The 18,228-nt window shown below is 41.1% G+C and overlaps 1 protein-coding gene across 3 annotated transcripts in view; it reads right to left on the reverse strand.

Moving 5' to 3' along the window:
* The window catches only part of ADD3 (adducin 3), a 127,479-nt gene extending 109,939 nt beyond the window's left edge, over positions 1 to 17,540 (reverse strand). The window contains exon 1 of one of the 3 annotated variants that reach the window (XM_037063968.1): positions 17,253 to 17,540. The gene's annotated coding sequence lies outside the window, so the exon portion shown is untranslated. Of the gene's footprint in view, positions 1 to 15,111; positions 15,408 to 17,252 lie in introns of those variants that run through there. The other 2 variants (XM_037063973.1, XM_037063971.1) reach the window with 2 other exon arrangements.
* Between the last annotated feature and the right edge of the window lie 688 nt (positions 17,541 to 18,228).

Consider the following 18,228-nt stretch of genomic DNA (forward strand, 5'->3'; position numbering starts at 1 on the left):
TAGACACAGACGGCAGTGTGGAGGCAGGCAGGAGGGGTGAGTATGGAGACAGCTATAATAGTGTCAACAATAAAAAAAAGAAAAAATTATGGTAAGGGTGAGAGTAAGACACGCAAGAATGCATATAACATAATTACACTCATACAAAAGTTTTTCTTTTATAAAAAGGACAAAACTAGATAATACCAAAAACTGGGGTAAAATGCAACATTTAAATTTCTATCCAGTGATCAAATGTCCCTTCAACTCTGCATTGTTCAGCAAAATATACAGATTTCTGCTTCCAAAATATCCCATTCTTCCCTTTATAATCTCAAAGCCACTGCCTTTGTTCATTTGCTTATCTCTAAATACCTCCTAACTTGCGTCTTTGCCAACACTCTACGACAACATTCTTCACAACACAAAATCTCATACACATCTGATTATGCCTCTCATCAGCTAAAATAAATGCCACGGAATAAAATCTAAACTTCTCAAAACAGCACCCAGGGCCTTCATGATCTGCTTCTTTTAACCGTCCTTCCCTGCTTTCTCCCGCCATGTCCATCCCACAGAGCCACAAGCCTTTGCATACTCTATCATCCTGGTCTCTAATTCACCCTCCTCTTCAACGTTTGAGACATTCTCTAAAGGTCAGCTAAAATGAACTGCGCCTCCACAGTGAGAGGAACATTTCCCCTCTCCGTGCCCACCTGCACTTCCTTTGAATCACTGGTATAGGGTGGGGGGTGCTGGCATCCGCTCCATCTCTCTTCCCTATCCCAGTTCTTGTCCAGTTCACCTATGCTTCCCTTAAAATGCTGAAAGCATATCAAACGACTCAAATAAGAATGAACCTCTACTCTCTAGATATCTCCATTCTAATAAAGGACTACATAAATATCAACAACACATTCACAATAAAATTAAGGGGTGAATTTTATGGTATATGAACGACATCTTAATTTAAAAATAACACTAGGGTAAGCAGCAAAAGAAAGTTAAGAACAACCCTTTCATGTTCTTCAACAAGCAACTCTTCAACAGGTAATAAGGTTTGTTTTTTTAAAATATATTTTATTGATTATGCTATTACAGTTGCCCCATTTCCCCCCTTCACTCCCCTCCACCCGGCACACCCCCTTTCACCCACATTCCCCCCTTTAGTTCATGTCCATGTGTCATACATGTAAGTTCTTTGACTTCTACATTTCCCATACTATTCTTAACCTCCCCCTATTTTCTACCTACCATCTATGCTACTTATTCTCTGTACCTCTTCCCCCTTTCTCACCCTCTAACTCCCCTGTTCATAACCCTCCATGTGATCTCCATTTCTGTGGTTTTGTTCCTGTTCTAGTTGTTTGCTTAACTTGTTTTTGTTTTTGGAGTGGTTGTTCATAATTGTGAGTTTGCTGTCATTCTACTGTATATATTTTTTATCTTCTTTTTCTTAAATAAATCCCTTTAACATTTCATATAATAAGGGTTTGGTGATGATGAACTCCTTGAACTTGACCTTATCTGGGAAGCACTTTATCTGCCCTTCCATTCTAAATGAAAGCTTTGCTGGATAGAACAATCTTGGATGTAGGTCCTTCCTTGCCTTTCATGACTTTGAAGACTTCTTTCCAGCCCCTTCTTGCCTGTAAGGTCTCTTTTGAGAAATCAGCTGACAGTCTGATGGAACTCCTTTGGAGGTAACTGCCTCCTTTTCTCTTGCTGCTTCTAGGATTCTCTCCTTAATCTTGGGTAATGTAATTATGATCTGCCTTGGTGTGTTCTTCCTCGGGACAACTTCTCTGGCACTCTCTGAGCTTCCTGGACTTCCTGGAAGTCTATTTCCTTTGCCAGACTGAAGAAGTTCTTCCTTATTATTTGTTCAAGTAACTTTTCCACTTGTTGCTCCTCCTCTTCTCTTTCTGGTACTCCTATAATTCGGATGTTGGAACGTTTAAAGAAGTCCTGGAGGTTCCTAAGCCTCTCCTCATTTTTTGAATTCTTGTTTGTTCATTCTTTTCTGAGTGGATGTTTCTTCCTTCCTTCTGGTCTACTCCATTGATCTCAGTCCCAGTTTCCTTCCCATCACTATTGGTTTCCTATACATTTTCCTTTATTTGACTTGGTGTAGCCTTCATTTTTTCACCTAATTTGTGACCATATTCAACCAATTCTGTGAACATCCTGATTACCAATATTTTGAACTCTGCACCTGATAGATTGGCTACCTCTTTGTCGCTTAGTTGTAGTTCTTCTGGAGCTTTGATTAGTTCTTTTGTTTGGGCCATTTTTTTTTTGTCTTGAAGCACCTGTTACATAGTGAGGGGCAGAGCCTTAGGTGTTCACCAGGGCGGGGGAACCCAGTTGCTGGGTTGTGATGCTGTATGTGGGGAGGGGTCCAAGAGGAAACAGTGCTGCTTGCTCCACTCTCTGATGGATTTCAGTCACTTTCCCCGCTTTCCCGAAGCAAACTAGGCCTTTCTGGTGCTGATTCCCAGGTGGGTGGGCTTATGTACATTCTAGGACCCTGTGTATCCCTCTAACGAACTCTCCTGTGAGGCTGGAGTTTTTCCCAGCACCTCAACCCCCACAGGTGTTTTCAGTCAGAGGTTTGAGGCTTTATTTCCCCGAGCCAGGACCCTGAGTTGTGCAGTCTGTCCTGCTCCCCACTTTCACCTGGTCTATCTGCAGGAGAATGTGGGACCAACTGCCAGCTGATGCCTTGCCGGCGTCAGCTGGAGCCTTACACACTGGGCCCCACTCCACAATCCTCGGCCTCACTGGGTCCGCCAGCCACTGCTTTGCCATGAGTCCTCTCCACCCCGGCTGGCCAACTCCATCCCTCCTACTGGTCTGGATGAATGTTTCTTCTTTAACTACTTGGTTGTCAGACTTCCACACAGTTCGATTTCTGTCAGTTCTGGTTATTTTTTGTTTTTAAATTGTTGTTGTCCTTCTTTTGGTTATGCAAGGAGACACAGTGTGTCTACCTATGCCTCCATCTTGGCCAAAAGTCCTCAACAGGTAATAATGTTTTTAAGAAGGTAAGTATCGCCTTGGGTTGGCTAAAAACATTATTAGGTATTGAGTTATACATATTTTTAAATTATAGGTATGGAGAAAAAATTAAACCATCTTTATTGACTTAAGACCTTATAAGCTAGTTCCTACTGTCTGAAACCTATGGAAATGACCATCATAAAGCCTTCTTTTGCTTATCTAGGTCAGCTCCATAAAACTGGGTAATTAAAAACATTTAGACTCAACTATGACTTGCCATGGGGAAGATCACAAACTGCCCGCTGATTTCTACCTGAATGATCAAAGTATCTTAACTCTGCCTCTTTAAGCAAATCAAGCTAAACCAGGTTTAGTGCAACAACTCTGCTTCCTCAACTTTCTAATGCAAAAGCAGTTCTATTTTAGAAATAAGCTCCAAATAAGTTGTTTTCATTGTTCTAGTGTACGTGAATGCACACATACCCTTTTTAACTGGTATCTTTTTTAAAAAAATGAGATAAAATTCACTCCTTTAAACTGTCCAAGTTCTACAACTTTTCATCACCCCAAAGGAAATCCTAGTACCCATCAAGCAGTCACTCCCCATTTCCCCAACCCCAGCCCTTGACAACCACTAATCTACTTTCAGTGTCTTTGGAAAGGCAGGCCTATTCTGTAGATTTCATATAAATGGGGCCATACAATACTGTCCTCTTGCATCTGGCTTCTTTCACTTAGTATAATGCCCTCAAGTTCATCCATGTTATAAAATATATCCATGCTTCACTCCTTTCATGACTGAATAATATTCCATTGCAAGGATATAGCACACTTATGTGTCCATTACTCAGCTGGTAGACATTTAGGCTGTTTCTACTTTTTGGCTATTTGAATAATGCTGCTATCAACATTGGTGTGCAAGTTTTTTTGTGTGAACATATGTTTTCACTTGAGTATATGAAGGGTCAGTATATTGCTGGGTCATAATGATAACTTATATGTTACTATTTTTAACCATTAAAGCACATTAGCTTTTTGAAGAATAACCGAACTATTCTGTTTTATATTCACACACATGTTTTTAAAGGGCATTAACAACACTATTTTTATTTGCCCATTTTGATTGAAAGCAAATTGTTCTATCTGTAGAGAAAAAGATTTCCCTTGGGACCAATTGTCCTTAGAAGTTAAAATAAATTCAAGGCTTTATAAGACAGAATAAATACCTTCAACGCATAAAGATGTAAAGCAATACATCAAACTCTTATTACAGCAAAGTTTATTTTAGGACCAAAGGGATTAAATATTTTAAAATGAAAGAGAAAAAGGAAAAGTCTCAAGTGTATATAGTCAGCAAATAACTACACGCTGATCTGTACTCATAGCGACTTCCTCCTCAAAATCTCCAAATAGGTGTCCAGTAGACACTTCAAACTCAATACCCCTCAAACTGAACTCCTACTCTCTCCCACACTCCAAACTTGTTCCTCCTCAAACTTCTACCTAGACACCAAACCTTGGTGTCAAGTTTGACTTCCTTCTGTCACATGTACCCCCATATCCCAGTTAGTAAATCCCATTGGCTCTTATATAATTAAAAACACCTAGAATTCAATCAGTCTCACCTTCTTTACCAGATACATGATCTCACAACAAGGTTAATGCATCAGTATGGTCTAGTGTCAAAACACAGACAAAGAATTGTTTTAAAATCTATGTCATATAATGTTCCACTTCTGTTCAAAGTCATCCAGTGGCTTCCCCAACACCCCTCGCTCATTCTGTTTCCCCCAAGCCAGGCACACTTGGGCCTCAGGGCCTTTGGACTTGTTTGTTCCCTGTCACCGTGATCTTCTCCTGCGTATCACATACATCTCAAGTCTTTGTTCATACGTCACCTTCTCAGTGAGGACTTCACCTCGCCACTCAATTTAAATTTGCCATTACCACCTCTAAACACTATCTTCCTTGCCTGTTCTATATTTCTCCATAACATGTACACCCATACAGCATATAGTTTACTTGTTTGTTTGCATTTACTTCCAAGCATATAAACTCCATTAGGGCAAAGGGGCTTACTGCTGAATTTTGAGCACTTAGAACAGGGCCTGGCACATAATAAGTACTCAATTAATAAGGGACCAAATGATAGGAAACATAAAGCTGCTCAGAAGAGATCTAAATAGAAGTCAGAAAAATATTTATGAGCTAATGTACTAAACATAAAGTTAGGATGAAAATGGAAAGCACCATTTCTAGAAAAATATGTGTCTATGGTTTGCTATCCTTGCTCATTTCATTGTTTTTGAAAAGGATCTGCCCATTGTCCAATGCCAAGAACCCTTAGCTTCTGAAAAAATGAGATATTCTGGGAGCTGAAGTAGTTCCTGAAGTTATAGTGTACTTTTCTGAACTGCCACATCTATGTAGAGACAAGGACCTTCACGGCCTTGGCCTTATATCAGACCCACTCCCCGAACCTTCATGCGGCCTAGTCACAGATTTCCTGGCCACCTTCCAACTAAAACGACTAATTGTTGAATTCACCTTCTGTGCAAGTACAATCACAGTACATTCAAACTGTGGACATGAATGTTAAGGTGATCTTTCTTACTCCCTCATGTATTTACATATAAAAAAGCTAAAGTTAGAAAAAAGGAAATAAAGTGACTTGCTCCAAAATATCTTGAATAGTTACACTAAGTATTGTCAAATAGTAAGTGATACACACTGGCAAGTCTAATAGTATTCAGACACTTTGGAACAAATCATCTAAAATCCAACACCAGACAATGTTATTTACAAAAATCAAGTAGAAATGATTATATCTCATAGTATCAACAACTCTATACATACATTAAATTTAAAAGTTATAACAGAGTCATCAACAGAACTATACTCTAGCATTCCACAAACAAAGTAAATGTAGGAAAAATTTAGATTTTTTAAAAATGTAAACCTCTTCCCCCAAAGAGACTTTCCTTGTGCCGTGGTAGGAATGATGAGAATTTCTAGTTTTTTTTCCAAACGGCAACTTTCCTAAGCATTACTAGTAGTATAAGTATGTTTCTATGAACTAGTCATTTTCATGTGGGGTTCAGAGGGAGCATGGTTAAAATCTGCACGTTGCTCTTTACCACCATCATCGCCCTCTCCACCCACCCCCAACCGCTGCAGTATGTACTTCCTAGGGAGGCGCGCCCTCGGCACTGTTACTGATAGGCGTATGTTCCACCCTTCAAGTGACTTACAGCGGAAAGAGACTGTGAACCCCTGTTATCGACTATCTCCCATCATGCTACAGAAAAAGAATTGTTATTTTCATGGACTGTAATTTCTCACCAAGAACCTTTCCACAGCCCGCACCTAGTGCAGTCCTACCCTGTCTTCCAAGGCCCGCTCTTGTTCCTCTTTCCTGGGAATCTTTTTCTGCCCATCCCACCTACGGTGCCCTTTTCTTGACCAGATGACCTGTGACATCTGTTATCTGTACCCGTCATTCAGGATACATCACACACTGTCAAGGAACATCTCTTGTACTGTCATTTTAGATGTAGCTGACCTTTTTTATGTTTGACTTGAAAGTCAAGTCAAAATCCCAAGGAGTTATATAATTGATATTCCTATGGGGGTTTTCTGGAAAGTAAGTGTTAATTCTCTTACATATGAAGGGGAAGAGTCAGAAGTCCTAAAAAAGTGATCAGGCTTAAAGTACACAGCACAACCACCACTGGACTGCAATTTTATACAAAACCAGTAATTCCCAGCCTTTCAAATGAGGATGGCTTTTAATGTTGAAATGCTTTTAAAAGACAAAACACCCTCAAATAGTATTCAGGTATTAAATATCTCCCAATTGATAGGGTATACATGTTCAAAAGTATATGTGAGGTAGGGCACTCATTTGGTCTACAGAGCATATTTGGTGTGCACAGGAAATTGAGGCTCCCCCAGGACCTCAGACTGGTACTTGGTTGAATTTTACTATGCTGTGAACATAGGGTATTACTGTCCTATCAAAAAGTATTGCTACCTAACAATATTAGGAGCAAGCAAAATACATAAAGACAACTAAACAAACCCCAACCCACTCCAAACCCAGCATAAAGCCCTTCAGTAATTCCCCCTGGCTTTAAAATACCATAGCAATGTACCAATATAATAAACTTTCCTTGTGGTTTAAATTAATACATAATATAGCATAAGGAACAAAGAAATAAACATTATAGGCAAAACCAACTAGCAAATATTTGAAGGTTCATTTCACATACAATTCCTGATTCTAGTGAAATGTCAATCCTATTTATCCATTTCATCACCCTCTTTAAAAAAAAAAAATCCACATGTTCCAGCAGAGGCAGAAATATTCTAATCTTGGTTCAAGTCTTTTGTGTAGTCACCAATGAGAACAAGCTTAAACTAATTAGCAATAAAGCTTAGCATTTAAAGGAAACTGGCCCTAGGCTCAAATCTCGGCTCTGCCACTTACTAACTGTATAATCTTGGGCAAGTTACTTAACTTCAGATAATTTACATCAAGTGCTTAACATGATCCTTGGCTGGTTTTAAGGGATGAGAAAAGTTACTGATTAATTAAGTAATTATAATAGATATAACAACAAAGATATTCTTCTTATCGTAACAATTTCAAAGCTTCCTTTCAATTCAAGTTCCTTCTTATCTGGTGCTGAAAGGGCTACTACCCCAGGTGTCCTAACTCTCCACTGACCTGTTCTGGTTCTACCACCTCCAGTTCCACCCTCAGCTACGACCACAGGCATTTTCTAGAAACTTGGAAAAACGTGACCAGAAAAAAGAAAGAAAGAAAAACAAACAAACAAATAAGAGCCCACTTGAGTAAACCAAAATAACAATAAAATCCACTTAGCAAAAGTGAATTCACTCAAGTAGGAATCACTGCCTTAAAAATTGAGGCAAAGCAAAGAGCCAAGAGAAAGAAAATAGTCAAGTCTCTTAAAACCCTCAGCTCCAGGTCCTAAGCAAATGAGCTGCTTCATGATTTTAAGCCCAAACAAACTCTAAACATCATCACTACTGTCTGCAGGCACCATCAATAACCAGAATCACTAATGACGTATGCCTCATTAGAAAATTTTTTTTACCACTTTTAAGTTAACAATGACTTCACCATTGCTATGCTATTTTTAAATACAAAGTCTCAACAACTTCTTAGTTTCCCCTTTCCCATGCATTTCAACAAGTGGAGAATTAGTTCTTCATCATGTCTAGGCCTCCTGCTGGGAAGAATAATTAAAATTAAGCAAGCAGCAATTCCACTTGGTCCCAAGATTCTGTCAAATCCTTCAATAAAGCTGAGTCTGGTTTCTCAAAGCCAGATGAGTTTCCTAAACAAAACTTGGGGCTGCTCAACTTGACCAAGGCCATTCAGTAGATGGCACTCTTCCCTTGGAGCCCAAATGAAACAAGCTCAAAGAAACACGTTCTTTGACATTCAGGTGTGATAAAGAGCAGGATTCTCTCTTCAAAGTACTTAACTGATAGTCACAATCCCTCCAGAAATACAGTCATCAAAAGCAGATGGTTCAACTAGACTTTTAAAGATCCCAGGAAAGTTCAGACTATAAAACATCAAACACAACATAAAATCACCTTAACTTAAGTGATTACCAAGTAATCAGCTTCTCAGTGCCTTCAACTATGTTAAGCAGATTCACTGTTCTTAGGCATAAAGTGCTCCTTCCCTATTACATTCTACTATAGAGGTGACAGCCTTTCAGGGGCCAGCAACCAGATCCTTGCCTGTCTATCGAATATTTCATTAGGGTATTTAACGGTAACACAATGTTTAGAGAGCTGTGATTTTTGTCATTATCAACATTCACTATGACTAATAAAAGATGTATTACTTTTAACATTTTTTGGTTGCAAACAATTTTTGATACTCAAGGAGAATCAAACATCCTAATAACAAATTATTAGAGATACAATTTTGCAAAACAAAAGTATGTAAAGTAGTACAGATTTCCAATCATTAATATGTATTTTACTTTAATACATAATGGATCACAACTATTACATGATGAGTAAGGTTTCATACTTCTGTGTGAGATCTTTTACTAAAATTTAACAAGCTGACAGTTGTGGCATGAGATGGAAATTCCTTTTAGTGTAACCTCCGATTAAAAGCCAAACTTTTCAGCAATACTATAGGACTCACCTTAAAAATTCTACTAGCAAATTTTCCCTAAGAAAGATAAAACTCAGCAATAAAAATCATAGAAAGAAGAGGAAAACTGTTTGAAAGTTAAAAAACAAAACAACTACAACACAATGCAAGTGGAGAAAAGAAATAAGACTAGTATGTCAACTTCACTGCAGATCTCTCTCCCCTTCTGACTTCTCATTCTTCATGCACCCAAGCCCATTCACAAACCCACCTGAGCTCTGACCATCACCTTTCCCCAGCCACTCTTTAGATATTACAAGGATGACCTTATACAATCTTTTTCTTATGTATTAATAAGGCAAATGAGATTAAAAGTGACCATGCAGTTAACAGTTGCTGGCTCTAATTTCTGAAGGATTAAAAGTAGAGTATTCTTCAAGAGTCTTTGGGGGAGGCTTTGATTACAAAACATACTCATTTAGACATACCGCATAAACTCAATTACTTTGTCCATGGGGATACTGAGTAAACCCACCTTTTTGCTACAGCTTTTAGCCATTCCAGAAGATCAAAAAATGACAGGATGAGAATACTGTACGGAAAAGCAGAAATACTATCCTTGCAAAGGATAAGCTGAGCCATTATGGCAGAACTTCACAGAAACCTTGCTGAGGATGACAAACTAAAGGCATACATCAAGTCCCCAAGAGAGTGGAAAACTCAGCACTTCTCAGCCTGACTGCTTCCTACATCGTTGGAATTCCAGCTCCCCTAGCAGGCGAGGGAGCTGAATAAAGCAAGCTCTGAACTCAGACCTGCACTGTCCTTCCCCTTGTCCAGCCAAGGCGGTGAGTACTTCCTAGGTGGGAATGGGGGAGTAAAAAATTATAAGAATAAGAACTGTAAGAATAAGGGGCGTGAGAGTTACCAAAAAGAATAAGTTCACATATGTTACTGAGAGTTAGATTTTCATCTGGCTTAGTTCATTACTTGCCTTAGTATTGACTTGCCTTAGTACACACAGTGTGAGCATTAAAACTTTTAAATTCTATTTTATTAATACATACAGTATACTTCTTGAGACACTGATTTTGAGAACATTATGTTGTTACTGCCCTTAAGTTTCTAAAAAGTATTTTTGCCCCCGGGCTGGCTGGTTGTAGAAAATTTTTATTCTATGGAAATCACGTATGCCTACTGCAGAAAAAGTGAATTTCATAACCCGAGGTTCAAACTGCAGCCTTGTTTGAGGAGGCAGCAATCTGAAGTGCTAGTTAATATACTACCTATATCTACAGCAATATCCTCAGGCCCAGTTTCGGGCAATCTGAAACACACAGGTTTCAAAGTTCATCTTATGTCAGGGAATCTTACCATTCACAATTAAGCGTGAACTAACACCATTTATCTTTTAAAGCAAATGTAAAGTTTACGGTGGTAATTCAGATTAGACTGACACCAGGTGAAAGGCTCAGTTTAGATCTAAATTAATCATAAAGATATAACTATATTTCAAAGCCTATATATCTTTTACAATAACAGTACAGCTTCTGCATAGTTCAAAACCAGTCTGTACTATCTTCATAAGAAGGAAACTTACTAGAATGGTAACCCTTTCAACCCCAAAGATGGGTTCTATCCACTTTATACCTTTTGGTGGTCAAGTACAGACAGCCACATTTATTCTTTAAGGTTTCTAAGATATTCCTCACTAAACTGCTCCTTCAGTTTAGTAAGTAATGTCTCAGAAATCCAAAAGATTATTATTATATTAATGTAGCTTTTCAAAGATACCAAACAAAAAATAGTTTACCAAAACAAGAGACTCTGATTCTCATCTATACTATCATGTAAGGCTTTAGGGTAATTTACGCAGTACTTTCTTAACATTCAAATGTGTTCAACTGTATAAATAATTTTGAGCACTTTGAATCTTGTCCAGATTATTTTAAAAATCAACATTATTAAAATACACATGAAATAAACAAAAAGTTCTCTCAAACTCTTTTCCTCTAACACTTTTGGTTAATTTTTAGTTACAGTTCTTGTTCTATGCACACTGTTGGTACTCAAGTATTGTATGAATGTCGGCTGAATAATTTTTAGCGTTACCTGAAAGGAAAAGTATCTCCCAAGTAGCATGTTTACACTCATGTGTGTCCAGAACTAGCTACTGCTAAAAGAAATAATTAAATTCATCTAATTATTATACATAATAGTGGATTTTTTTCTTTCAAGCCATAGTTAATGAAAGACTTCTAACCTATATGACTTAGAAAGGATTCTTAACACATACAACACATTACAGTAAAAATTCAAGACTGTATTGGCTTTTGGCCAAGAGACTTTAGTGTCTGGCAGAACCCAGAAGACTATACAACAGTTTCATCTGTAAATACTCTGGCATGGACTTCAAGATCAAATGATAAAGCATTAACACAGAAGACGTGAAATAAAGTATTAGGGCTCCCATTTTGAATCTTGATAACATGACACAGCCTATGACGGCTCAATTAACTTCAAATAGGGCATCTAGGTTTAAAGGGAAAAACAGCATTCTGGATTAGACATTAAAATTGTTTTACTGTCCAAACTCTACAAATTTAGTATTTCAAAAAAATCAGAAGTAGCACTGAATATTAATTGTAACCAACAAATTAGTGTTTATCTAATGTAAGAAACAGATTAGTTAGTAACCTGTGTCTTAAAAACAGCGTGAGCTTTTTTAATTCAACGTATGTTTTTTTAAAACATTCCCCTTTTATTACATCTCACTAAATTGTCAACAAATGACTTATCAGCTCTCTACAACAATAACTGTAAACATTACTTAAAATGGCTCCTAATTTCGGTTATAAATAATTTGCTTGACCTGTCAGCTACACTGGTGAAGCAGCAACACACAGTTCCTTGGGGAATGTGAGTGGCAAAGTATAAGGCACAAGTTTTATCTTTTCACTTGCAGCTAATTATAGAACTCAGGTGGAATTTAGAGCAAATATAAGTTAAAATCCACCTCAGGTAGACAGGGTATTGGTAATCAGAAGATCAGGCTCAATGATTTAGTGCAGAACCTGAATCTCTAGTATGTGCATTAGTGCCTACTGGGGCAGTTGGAGCGCTATATACCTGGCAAACTTTAAAAAAAAGTGGCTTTAATGTAATTAGTAATTAAAAAGATAACATACTCTAGCTCAAATTCTAGCATCCTAGCTAAACATATGTTGTGTGAGAATGCTCTTCCAAAGTCAAAGGTGATTCCACTCAATGCAGATTAATCGCCACCCTCCAGATTTAATCACAACCTGTTGGTGGTATTAATACAGGAGGGTGTGGCTAAACATGACACATGCACACCTGTAATCTTGGGGATACTGTGAAGTATCATTGACTTGCAGCTGTTACCAGGGGTATAATGAAGTTTAAGGGCCCACTAGTTACATGGACTTACTTTTGAGCCAGACCCTGGGTTCAGAACCAGCCTGTGCCACCCAGTAGCTGTACGCCTTGGGTAAAATACTTAACCTCTCTGAATCTGTTTAGTCATTGGGTTGTCATGAGGATGGAGTAAATTAAATCATATAAAACAGCCTGACAGGGAGATAGAGCAAATAAATATCAACTGTTACAGATATTTGCTGAGTCTTCACTTGATGGGCAGTATGATATTACCGCCTTCAAAAAAGGGTCATTTTATACACTGATTTTGTTATACACATAAAGCACTTTGTCCCAGACTATATTCTAAACACTTCACATATAACTGGGTTGAGCTAAGGTTCTTTTATTACTCTTCCACAACATTCTACAAACTCAGTTTGTACAGTTGGCTCTCTCTGCTTTTATGTGATTTCTTCCCTCAACAGAAATGCTTCTTACACCCTGATGTCATATATAACTGCTGCCCAGCACTGCTCCCAGGACTGCTAACAAAGTGCTTTAGGTGACACTAAATAGCTAAACAACCTGTATAAGCTTAGGTGTGAGAAAAAATACAAGATGGGCCCACTTCAGGAAGCCTTACCACCTCTGATGTTGAGCCCCACCTTGTATCTAGGTTTTAGGATGGTGTGAGGAGGTGAGCTGGTACTATGTCCTCTTAGTCTCAAAAGACATTTTGGCCTGGCTGGTGTGGCTCAGCGGACTGAGTCCTGGCCTGGGAACCAAAGGGTTGCCAGTTCGATTCCCAGCCAGGGCTCATGCCTGGGTTGCCAGCCAGGACCCTGGTAGGGGGTATGAGAGAGGCAACCAAGCACACATTGATGTTTCTCTCCCTGTTTCTTCTTCCCTTTCCCTCTGTCTAAAAATAAGTAACTAAACTCTTCTAAAAAATTTTGGTTTTACAAAGACCAAACCTATACTTTAGAGATCATTGAGCAGAACACACATAGTTCCACTGTAACATTATTGAAAAAGGGGGTTAGAAGTAGCAAAGTGTACAATATAATTTTCTTGGTCTTTTTCAGAACATAACATTTATATTCTGAAAATACAATCCTTCTATCATGCAAAATATTTCCTAGATATATGGTCACCCATGTCACATGTCAAATGTCTACCAAATGTTTCCTGATATCACACATGTAAAAAAGCTACGAAATACTGAGTGCATCATAACTGAATATTCCAAAGAGTATTAAATTATGTTTAACATTCAAAACAGACATACCACTTTTTTCTTCTTCAAAAGCAACTACTACCAAGATACCAGCAGGTCAATATTAAGAGTTAGCAGACTGAGCTCTTTAGAAAGATGGAAAGTTAAACATAGTGGCCATTTGTTTTCTTGTCCTCCATCTGCAAAGTTAATGTGCTTAATTTAAGATACAAACAATGAGTTAACAACACCCTCTTTAGAAGTCTTCTAAAGCCAAAATTAGGATGCACTGGGCATGATGCAGAAGCACTGGATTCCCATTTCAAGAAAAGCAACGATTTCATACTGCTAAATCTAAAATGTGTAACTTAATGTAATCGTGCACACACATTTATGTAGCTGGTTCCAATTCTCAGGACCTTATCAACTCCTTCATCACACTTGCGTATAATCACCATGTAAAAGCCTCTTGGTTGAATTAAATTCCATTTTCTCTCCATGCCACTCCAGCAGTCAACTGCAACAGCACATGTGCCAAAGAAATCAGAGGTTTTCCTTACGCTCCCACTTTAAACGGGCACCTAGTTGCAATCAAATCTCTGCAACAAAAAAGTTCACCTGAGGCCATTCTTGGCATTTTAATAGCGGCCTAGCTTATTCTACCTGTCTCTATGGTCTTGCCTCAGCTATAATAGCGTACCTCCAAAGAAGCTGGACGTGCCCCAAGCACCAGCAAACCGGACCTGCTGCCAACTCTGCTTGTCACGCTGGGTAGGAAGCTCAACCTAACGAATGTGTGTACGTTTCCAGGGAATAGGAGTGGTGGTGGGGTGTATGTGGTCTGTGTGTGTCTTGGGGGGATGGGGAAGCGGATTACCAGAGAGGGTGGTTGAACACTTTCAACTTTTAACAAAAAGTTTTTTAAATAACAAAAGCAAACCAAACCAAGCCCCCTCTCTTACCTGCGCCTTTTCCAAGAGCGAGAACCTCCCACCTTCCTGGCGCACACCTTTAGAACTTAAGTACCCGGGTCACCGAAGCTTCAGATAGCGCTGGATTTTTATAACTCCCCGCCCTCCCGGGAGAAACCAGAGGACGCGGGAGTGAGTATGGCCCACCCCGCGGCTCCAAGGGACGTCCCGCGCAGATCCACTACCCTCGGGCCAGTCCTAAGCTCCCATTCCCGCCCCTGGGAGAAAGAGGGGGTCACCTGAGGCCGCAGAGGCAGCCAGTAGGAAGTCCCCTCGGCCCTGAGAGCCACCGGGCTCCCCATACCCGCGCGACCCCCTGGAAGGGTCCCCGCACCCCAGCCCGCGCACATGACCGCCGTCTCCGCCGGGAGGAGGGGCTGAAACCACGGCGCCTTCTCTCCCCTCAGAATTACCTTGCAGCGCGCAGCCGGCTTTGTGCTCCCCCCCTCTTTCTCCGCCGCCGCGGGTGCTGCAGCGGCCGCCCGATCTGCTGCCGCCGCTTCTTAAGCGCCCCACCGCTTCGGAGGGAGGGCAGACAAGGGGAGGGCAGAAGAAGGGGCGGGGGCGTGAAGAGGGAGGGGCCTGGGCGCGGAGCCCTGTGTAGCAGGAAGCGGCGACACCTGAGTCGCCGAAGCCTCGCGCTGTCGTTCTGTTTTTAAAAATATAATTTAAACCCCACTCCGTCCCCTCCCGCCCCTCGTCCTGGCGACCGTTACCGACTGGCGGATCGCGCTCTGGCCTGACTGGCCTAGCGCCCCTGGAGCGCCCGTGGCCCCGCCCCTAGGCCCACAAGCATCTCTGGCTCCGCCCCCGATAGGCCCGCCTCTTGCAGCCCCCGCGCGCCCCTAGTTCCGCCCCTTGGGCTGCAAGGCTTCTTGGACCCGCCCCCCGGGAATCACAGGGTGTCCCTGACTCCGCCTCCTCAAGGCCACGCCCCTCTTGGCCCCTTTTGCTCCCCCGGAGCCTTGGCCCCGCCCCTCGCGGCCCCCTACTCGCTCTCCCGCACCGAGTCAGTTAAACTGCGGTCCCCGGGGCCTCGAGGAGGGCTTGGCGCAAGGAGGCTGCGAGACCCCTCTTTCTTCCGCTACGCAGCTCGAATCCGCGGCGTCCTCTGAGGCTGGAGAGGAAAACTACCCTGACGGAAAATCGACTAAAGGGAGGAAGAACGCCTCGGAAATGTCGCCTGCCCTAACCTGAGCGAGACCCCCAGTTCCAGAGGCTGAGCCGCCTCGTTCGGAGTCAGCCTCTGCTGGCCACACTGGTTGCTGGGTCTTCGGGGTTCGGTCACCGCTGAGGTTCAAGCTCCGCACGCCCCCCATTGGAGGAGCCTGGAGTTTTCTTCTGAGCACAGCTGCCAGTGGGGGCAGCTCTTCCCCCTTAGCTCCTCAGAGGGGCAGGGCAGGGGCTCTCAATCCTGCTACACTTCGACCCCTTGAGGGTCTTCATCCCCACTTTGGTCCCTGGCCTTGTGACTTTATGAGAGCTGGCCTCTTGGAAGCGAAAAGTCTAGGCACCTCCAGCCTTCAAAATGAATCTGGGGCCTGGGAAACTTTGGCAAAACGCAATTGAAGAGGTGGATTCATCCACAGGTGACACTGGGCCGTCCACCCCCGCTGCCCAGACACGTTTCTCACCCCAACCTATTCTCCAAATAGACCTCCTAGCAACGCACACACCTTTCCCTGCCACCCACGACTTGCACATCCCTCCTGCTGCACCCGTCCTCCACTGGCAGGAGTCCACTCCCAAGCACGCCCCTCCAAGCGCCATTCTGGTTATTCATGGTCCCTTGGGTTAACCCCACCCTAACACACAAGACAAACTTCATTCCCCACCCTACATCTCTTCGTTTCCAAGGCACTGGCGACAGTCCATTTCATTTCCTTCCTCCTCTGCAGACTATTCCCCCTCAAATACTTCACACCATCCCCTCATCTTAGTCCCCTCCCTCTTCTCTAGCAATGTGCTAATTAAAATGTAGTTTCCTCTTCCTACATATGAAGTGTGGAAAATGAGTATTTGACACAAACTGTGCTTCATTTATCTTCATTTTCTCTTTTCACTGGACTAAGGTTATAAAAATTTTAGTCTACCACCATCTCCCGTCTGCTCAAAATCTAACCATGCCTTTTGATTTTTAAATACTTCTAAGGGATCGTGGGGAAGGCTTTCTGGTTTGGGGGAGAAAATACTTTTAAAATGCTCAGCCTGTCATTTGTATTAGGTATTTAAAAATATCTGCAGTATTTGAGAGAGATATTGGGAGTGGCTGGATGTTTCCTTGTATTTAAAAAGCAAAAAATGAAAAGCTTTGCATGCATCAAAGCTTTTTTATGAATAGCATAAAAAAGTATGTTAAGAGCACATATCAGACAATAGTCTCTACTATACAGGGCATTTGCCAGTCACAAATCAAGACCCCCCCCCCACCTCCCGGCAATCAAAGGAAGGCAAATTAACACAACACATTTTAAGCATGTCTGATGAGCGATCTTTTCCATGATCATTCCCTTTCCCACAGTTTCTGTGCAAAATGGATAAAAGGTCTGCTTACCCGCTGAGGATCCAAGGCTTTCTTGTGTCCAGGGCAGTAGACGCGTATGTCTTCTAGGTGTGGATTCTGCAATGCTGCACAGAAATCCGCTGCAGCCTCAGACCCGTGGTGGCAGCAGAGGCAGCCAGCAGCCAGGAGCAGCAGCAGCAGCAGCAGCAGCAGCAGCAGCAGCTTCCCCCAATGCTGAGTAGTAAAGTGTGTGACTTAGTAGAGAGAGACTCTACAATTAGCATGAGGTTCTTGCTTATAAGAGAGGAGGCGGAATCTTTCTTAAAGGAATGGGTTTAGTTTTTCCTCCTCGCTATTGCTTCATAAGAAGCAGAAAGGGTAGAAACAGAGAGGTTTTTTTGGACTGAATAAAGCAATCCAGCTGTGGGAGGTCAAGGTTAAAATTAACTGGGCGATGGAGGGATCGATTTAGTGTGAAAGAAATGCTAGAAGCACTAGTTTTAAAGAGCCCTGCTCACTTCAAACATTGGGATCCATGGCAAAAATAAAGCCATGTGCCTTGAAACTGATTAGTATTTTCTGCTAATACTTAATGTTCAATCATTGCACCCAAATGAAAACTATATAGAGAGAGGTTGTTTAGTATTTAATACAAGAATGTGGAAAGAATAACAAAATAAAAGTCATTTATGTAATTGGAAGCATTTATGTGTTTAGCAGGAGGCAAGCCCTACTAACACTTATAAGCATCCCTGGGATTTCAGTATCAGTATTAGAAAATATTATTGACAGAGGTTAATCTGTACTCATGTTATTAAAATCACAATATTATTTATAGAAAAACCAAAAATATATAACATCTAAAATAATTTTAGAAAATAATAGCAGAGTACTATGCTATTTCAGTGGCAAAGGTCAGCAAAGTTAAACTCACAAGTAGATTAACTTTAAATGCATGTGAATCTTCTATTTAAACTATTAAAATGTGTCCACATATGAGGAATTTGAGAGACTACATTATAACTTT

The sequence above is a fragment of the Sturnira hondurensis genome, unplaced genomic scaffold (assembly GCF_014824575.4).
Source record: "Sturnira hondurensis isolate 20B ecotype Veracruz unplaced genomic scaffold, ASM1482457v3 Scaffold0014854, whole genome shotgun sequence".
In the NCBI taxonomy this organism is placed as follows: Eukaryota; Metazoa; Chordata; class Mammalia; order Chiroptera; family Phyllostomidae; genus Sturnira; species Sturnira hondurensis.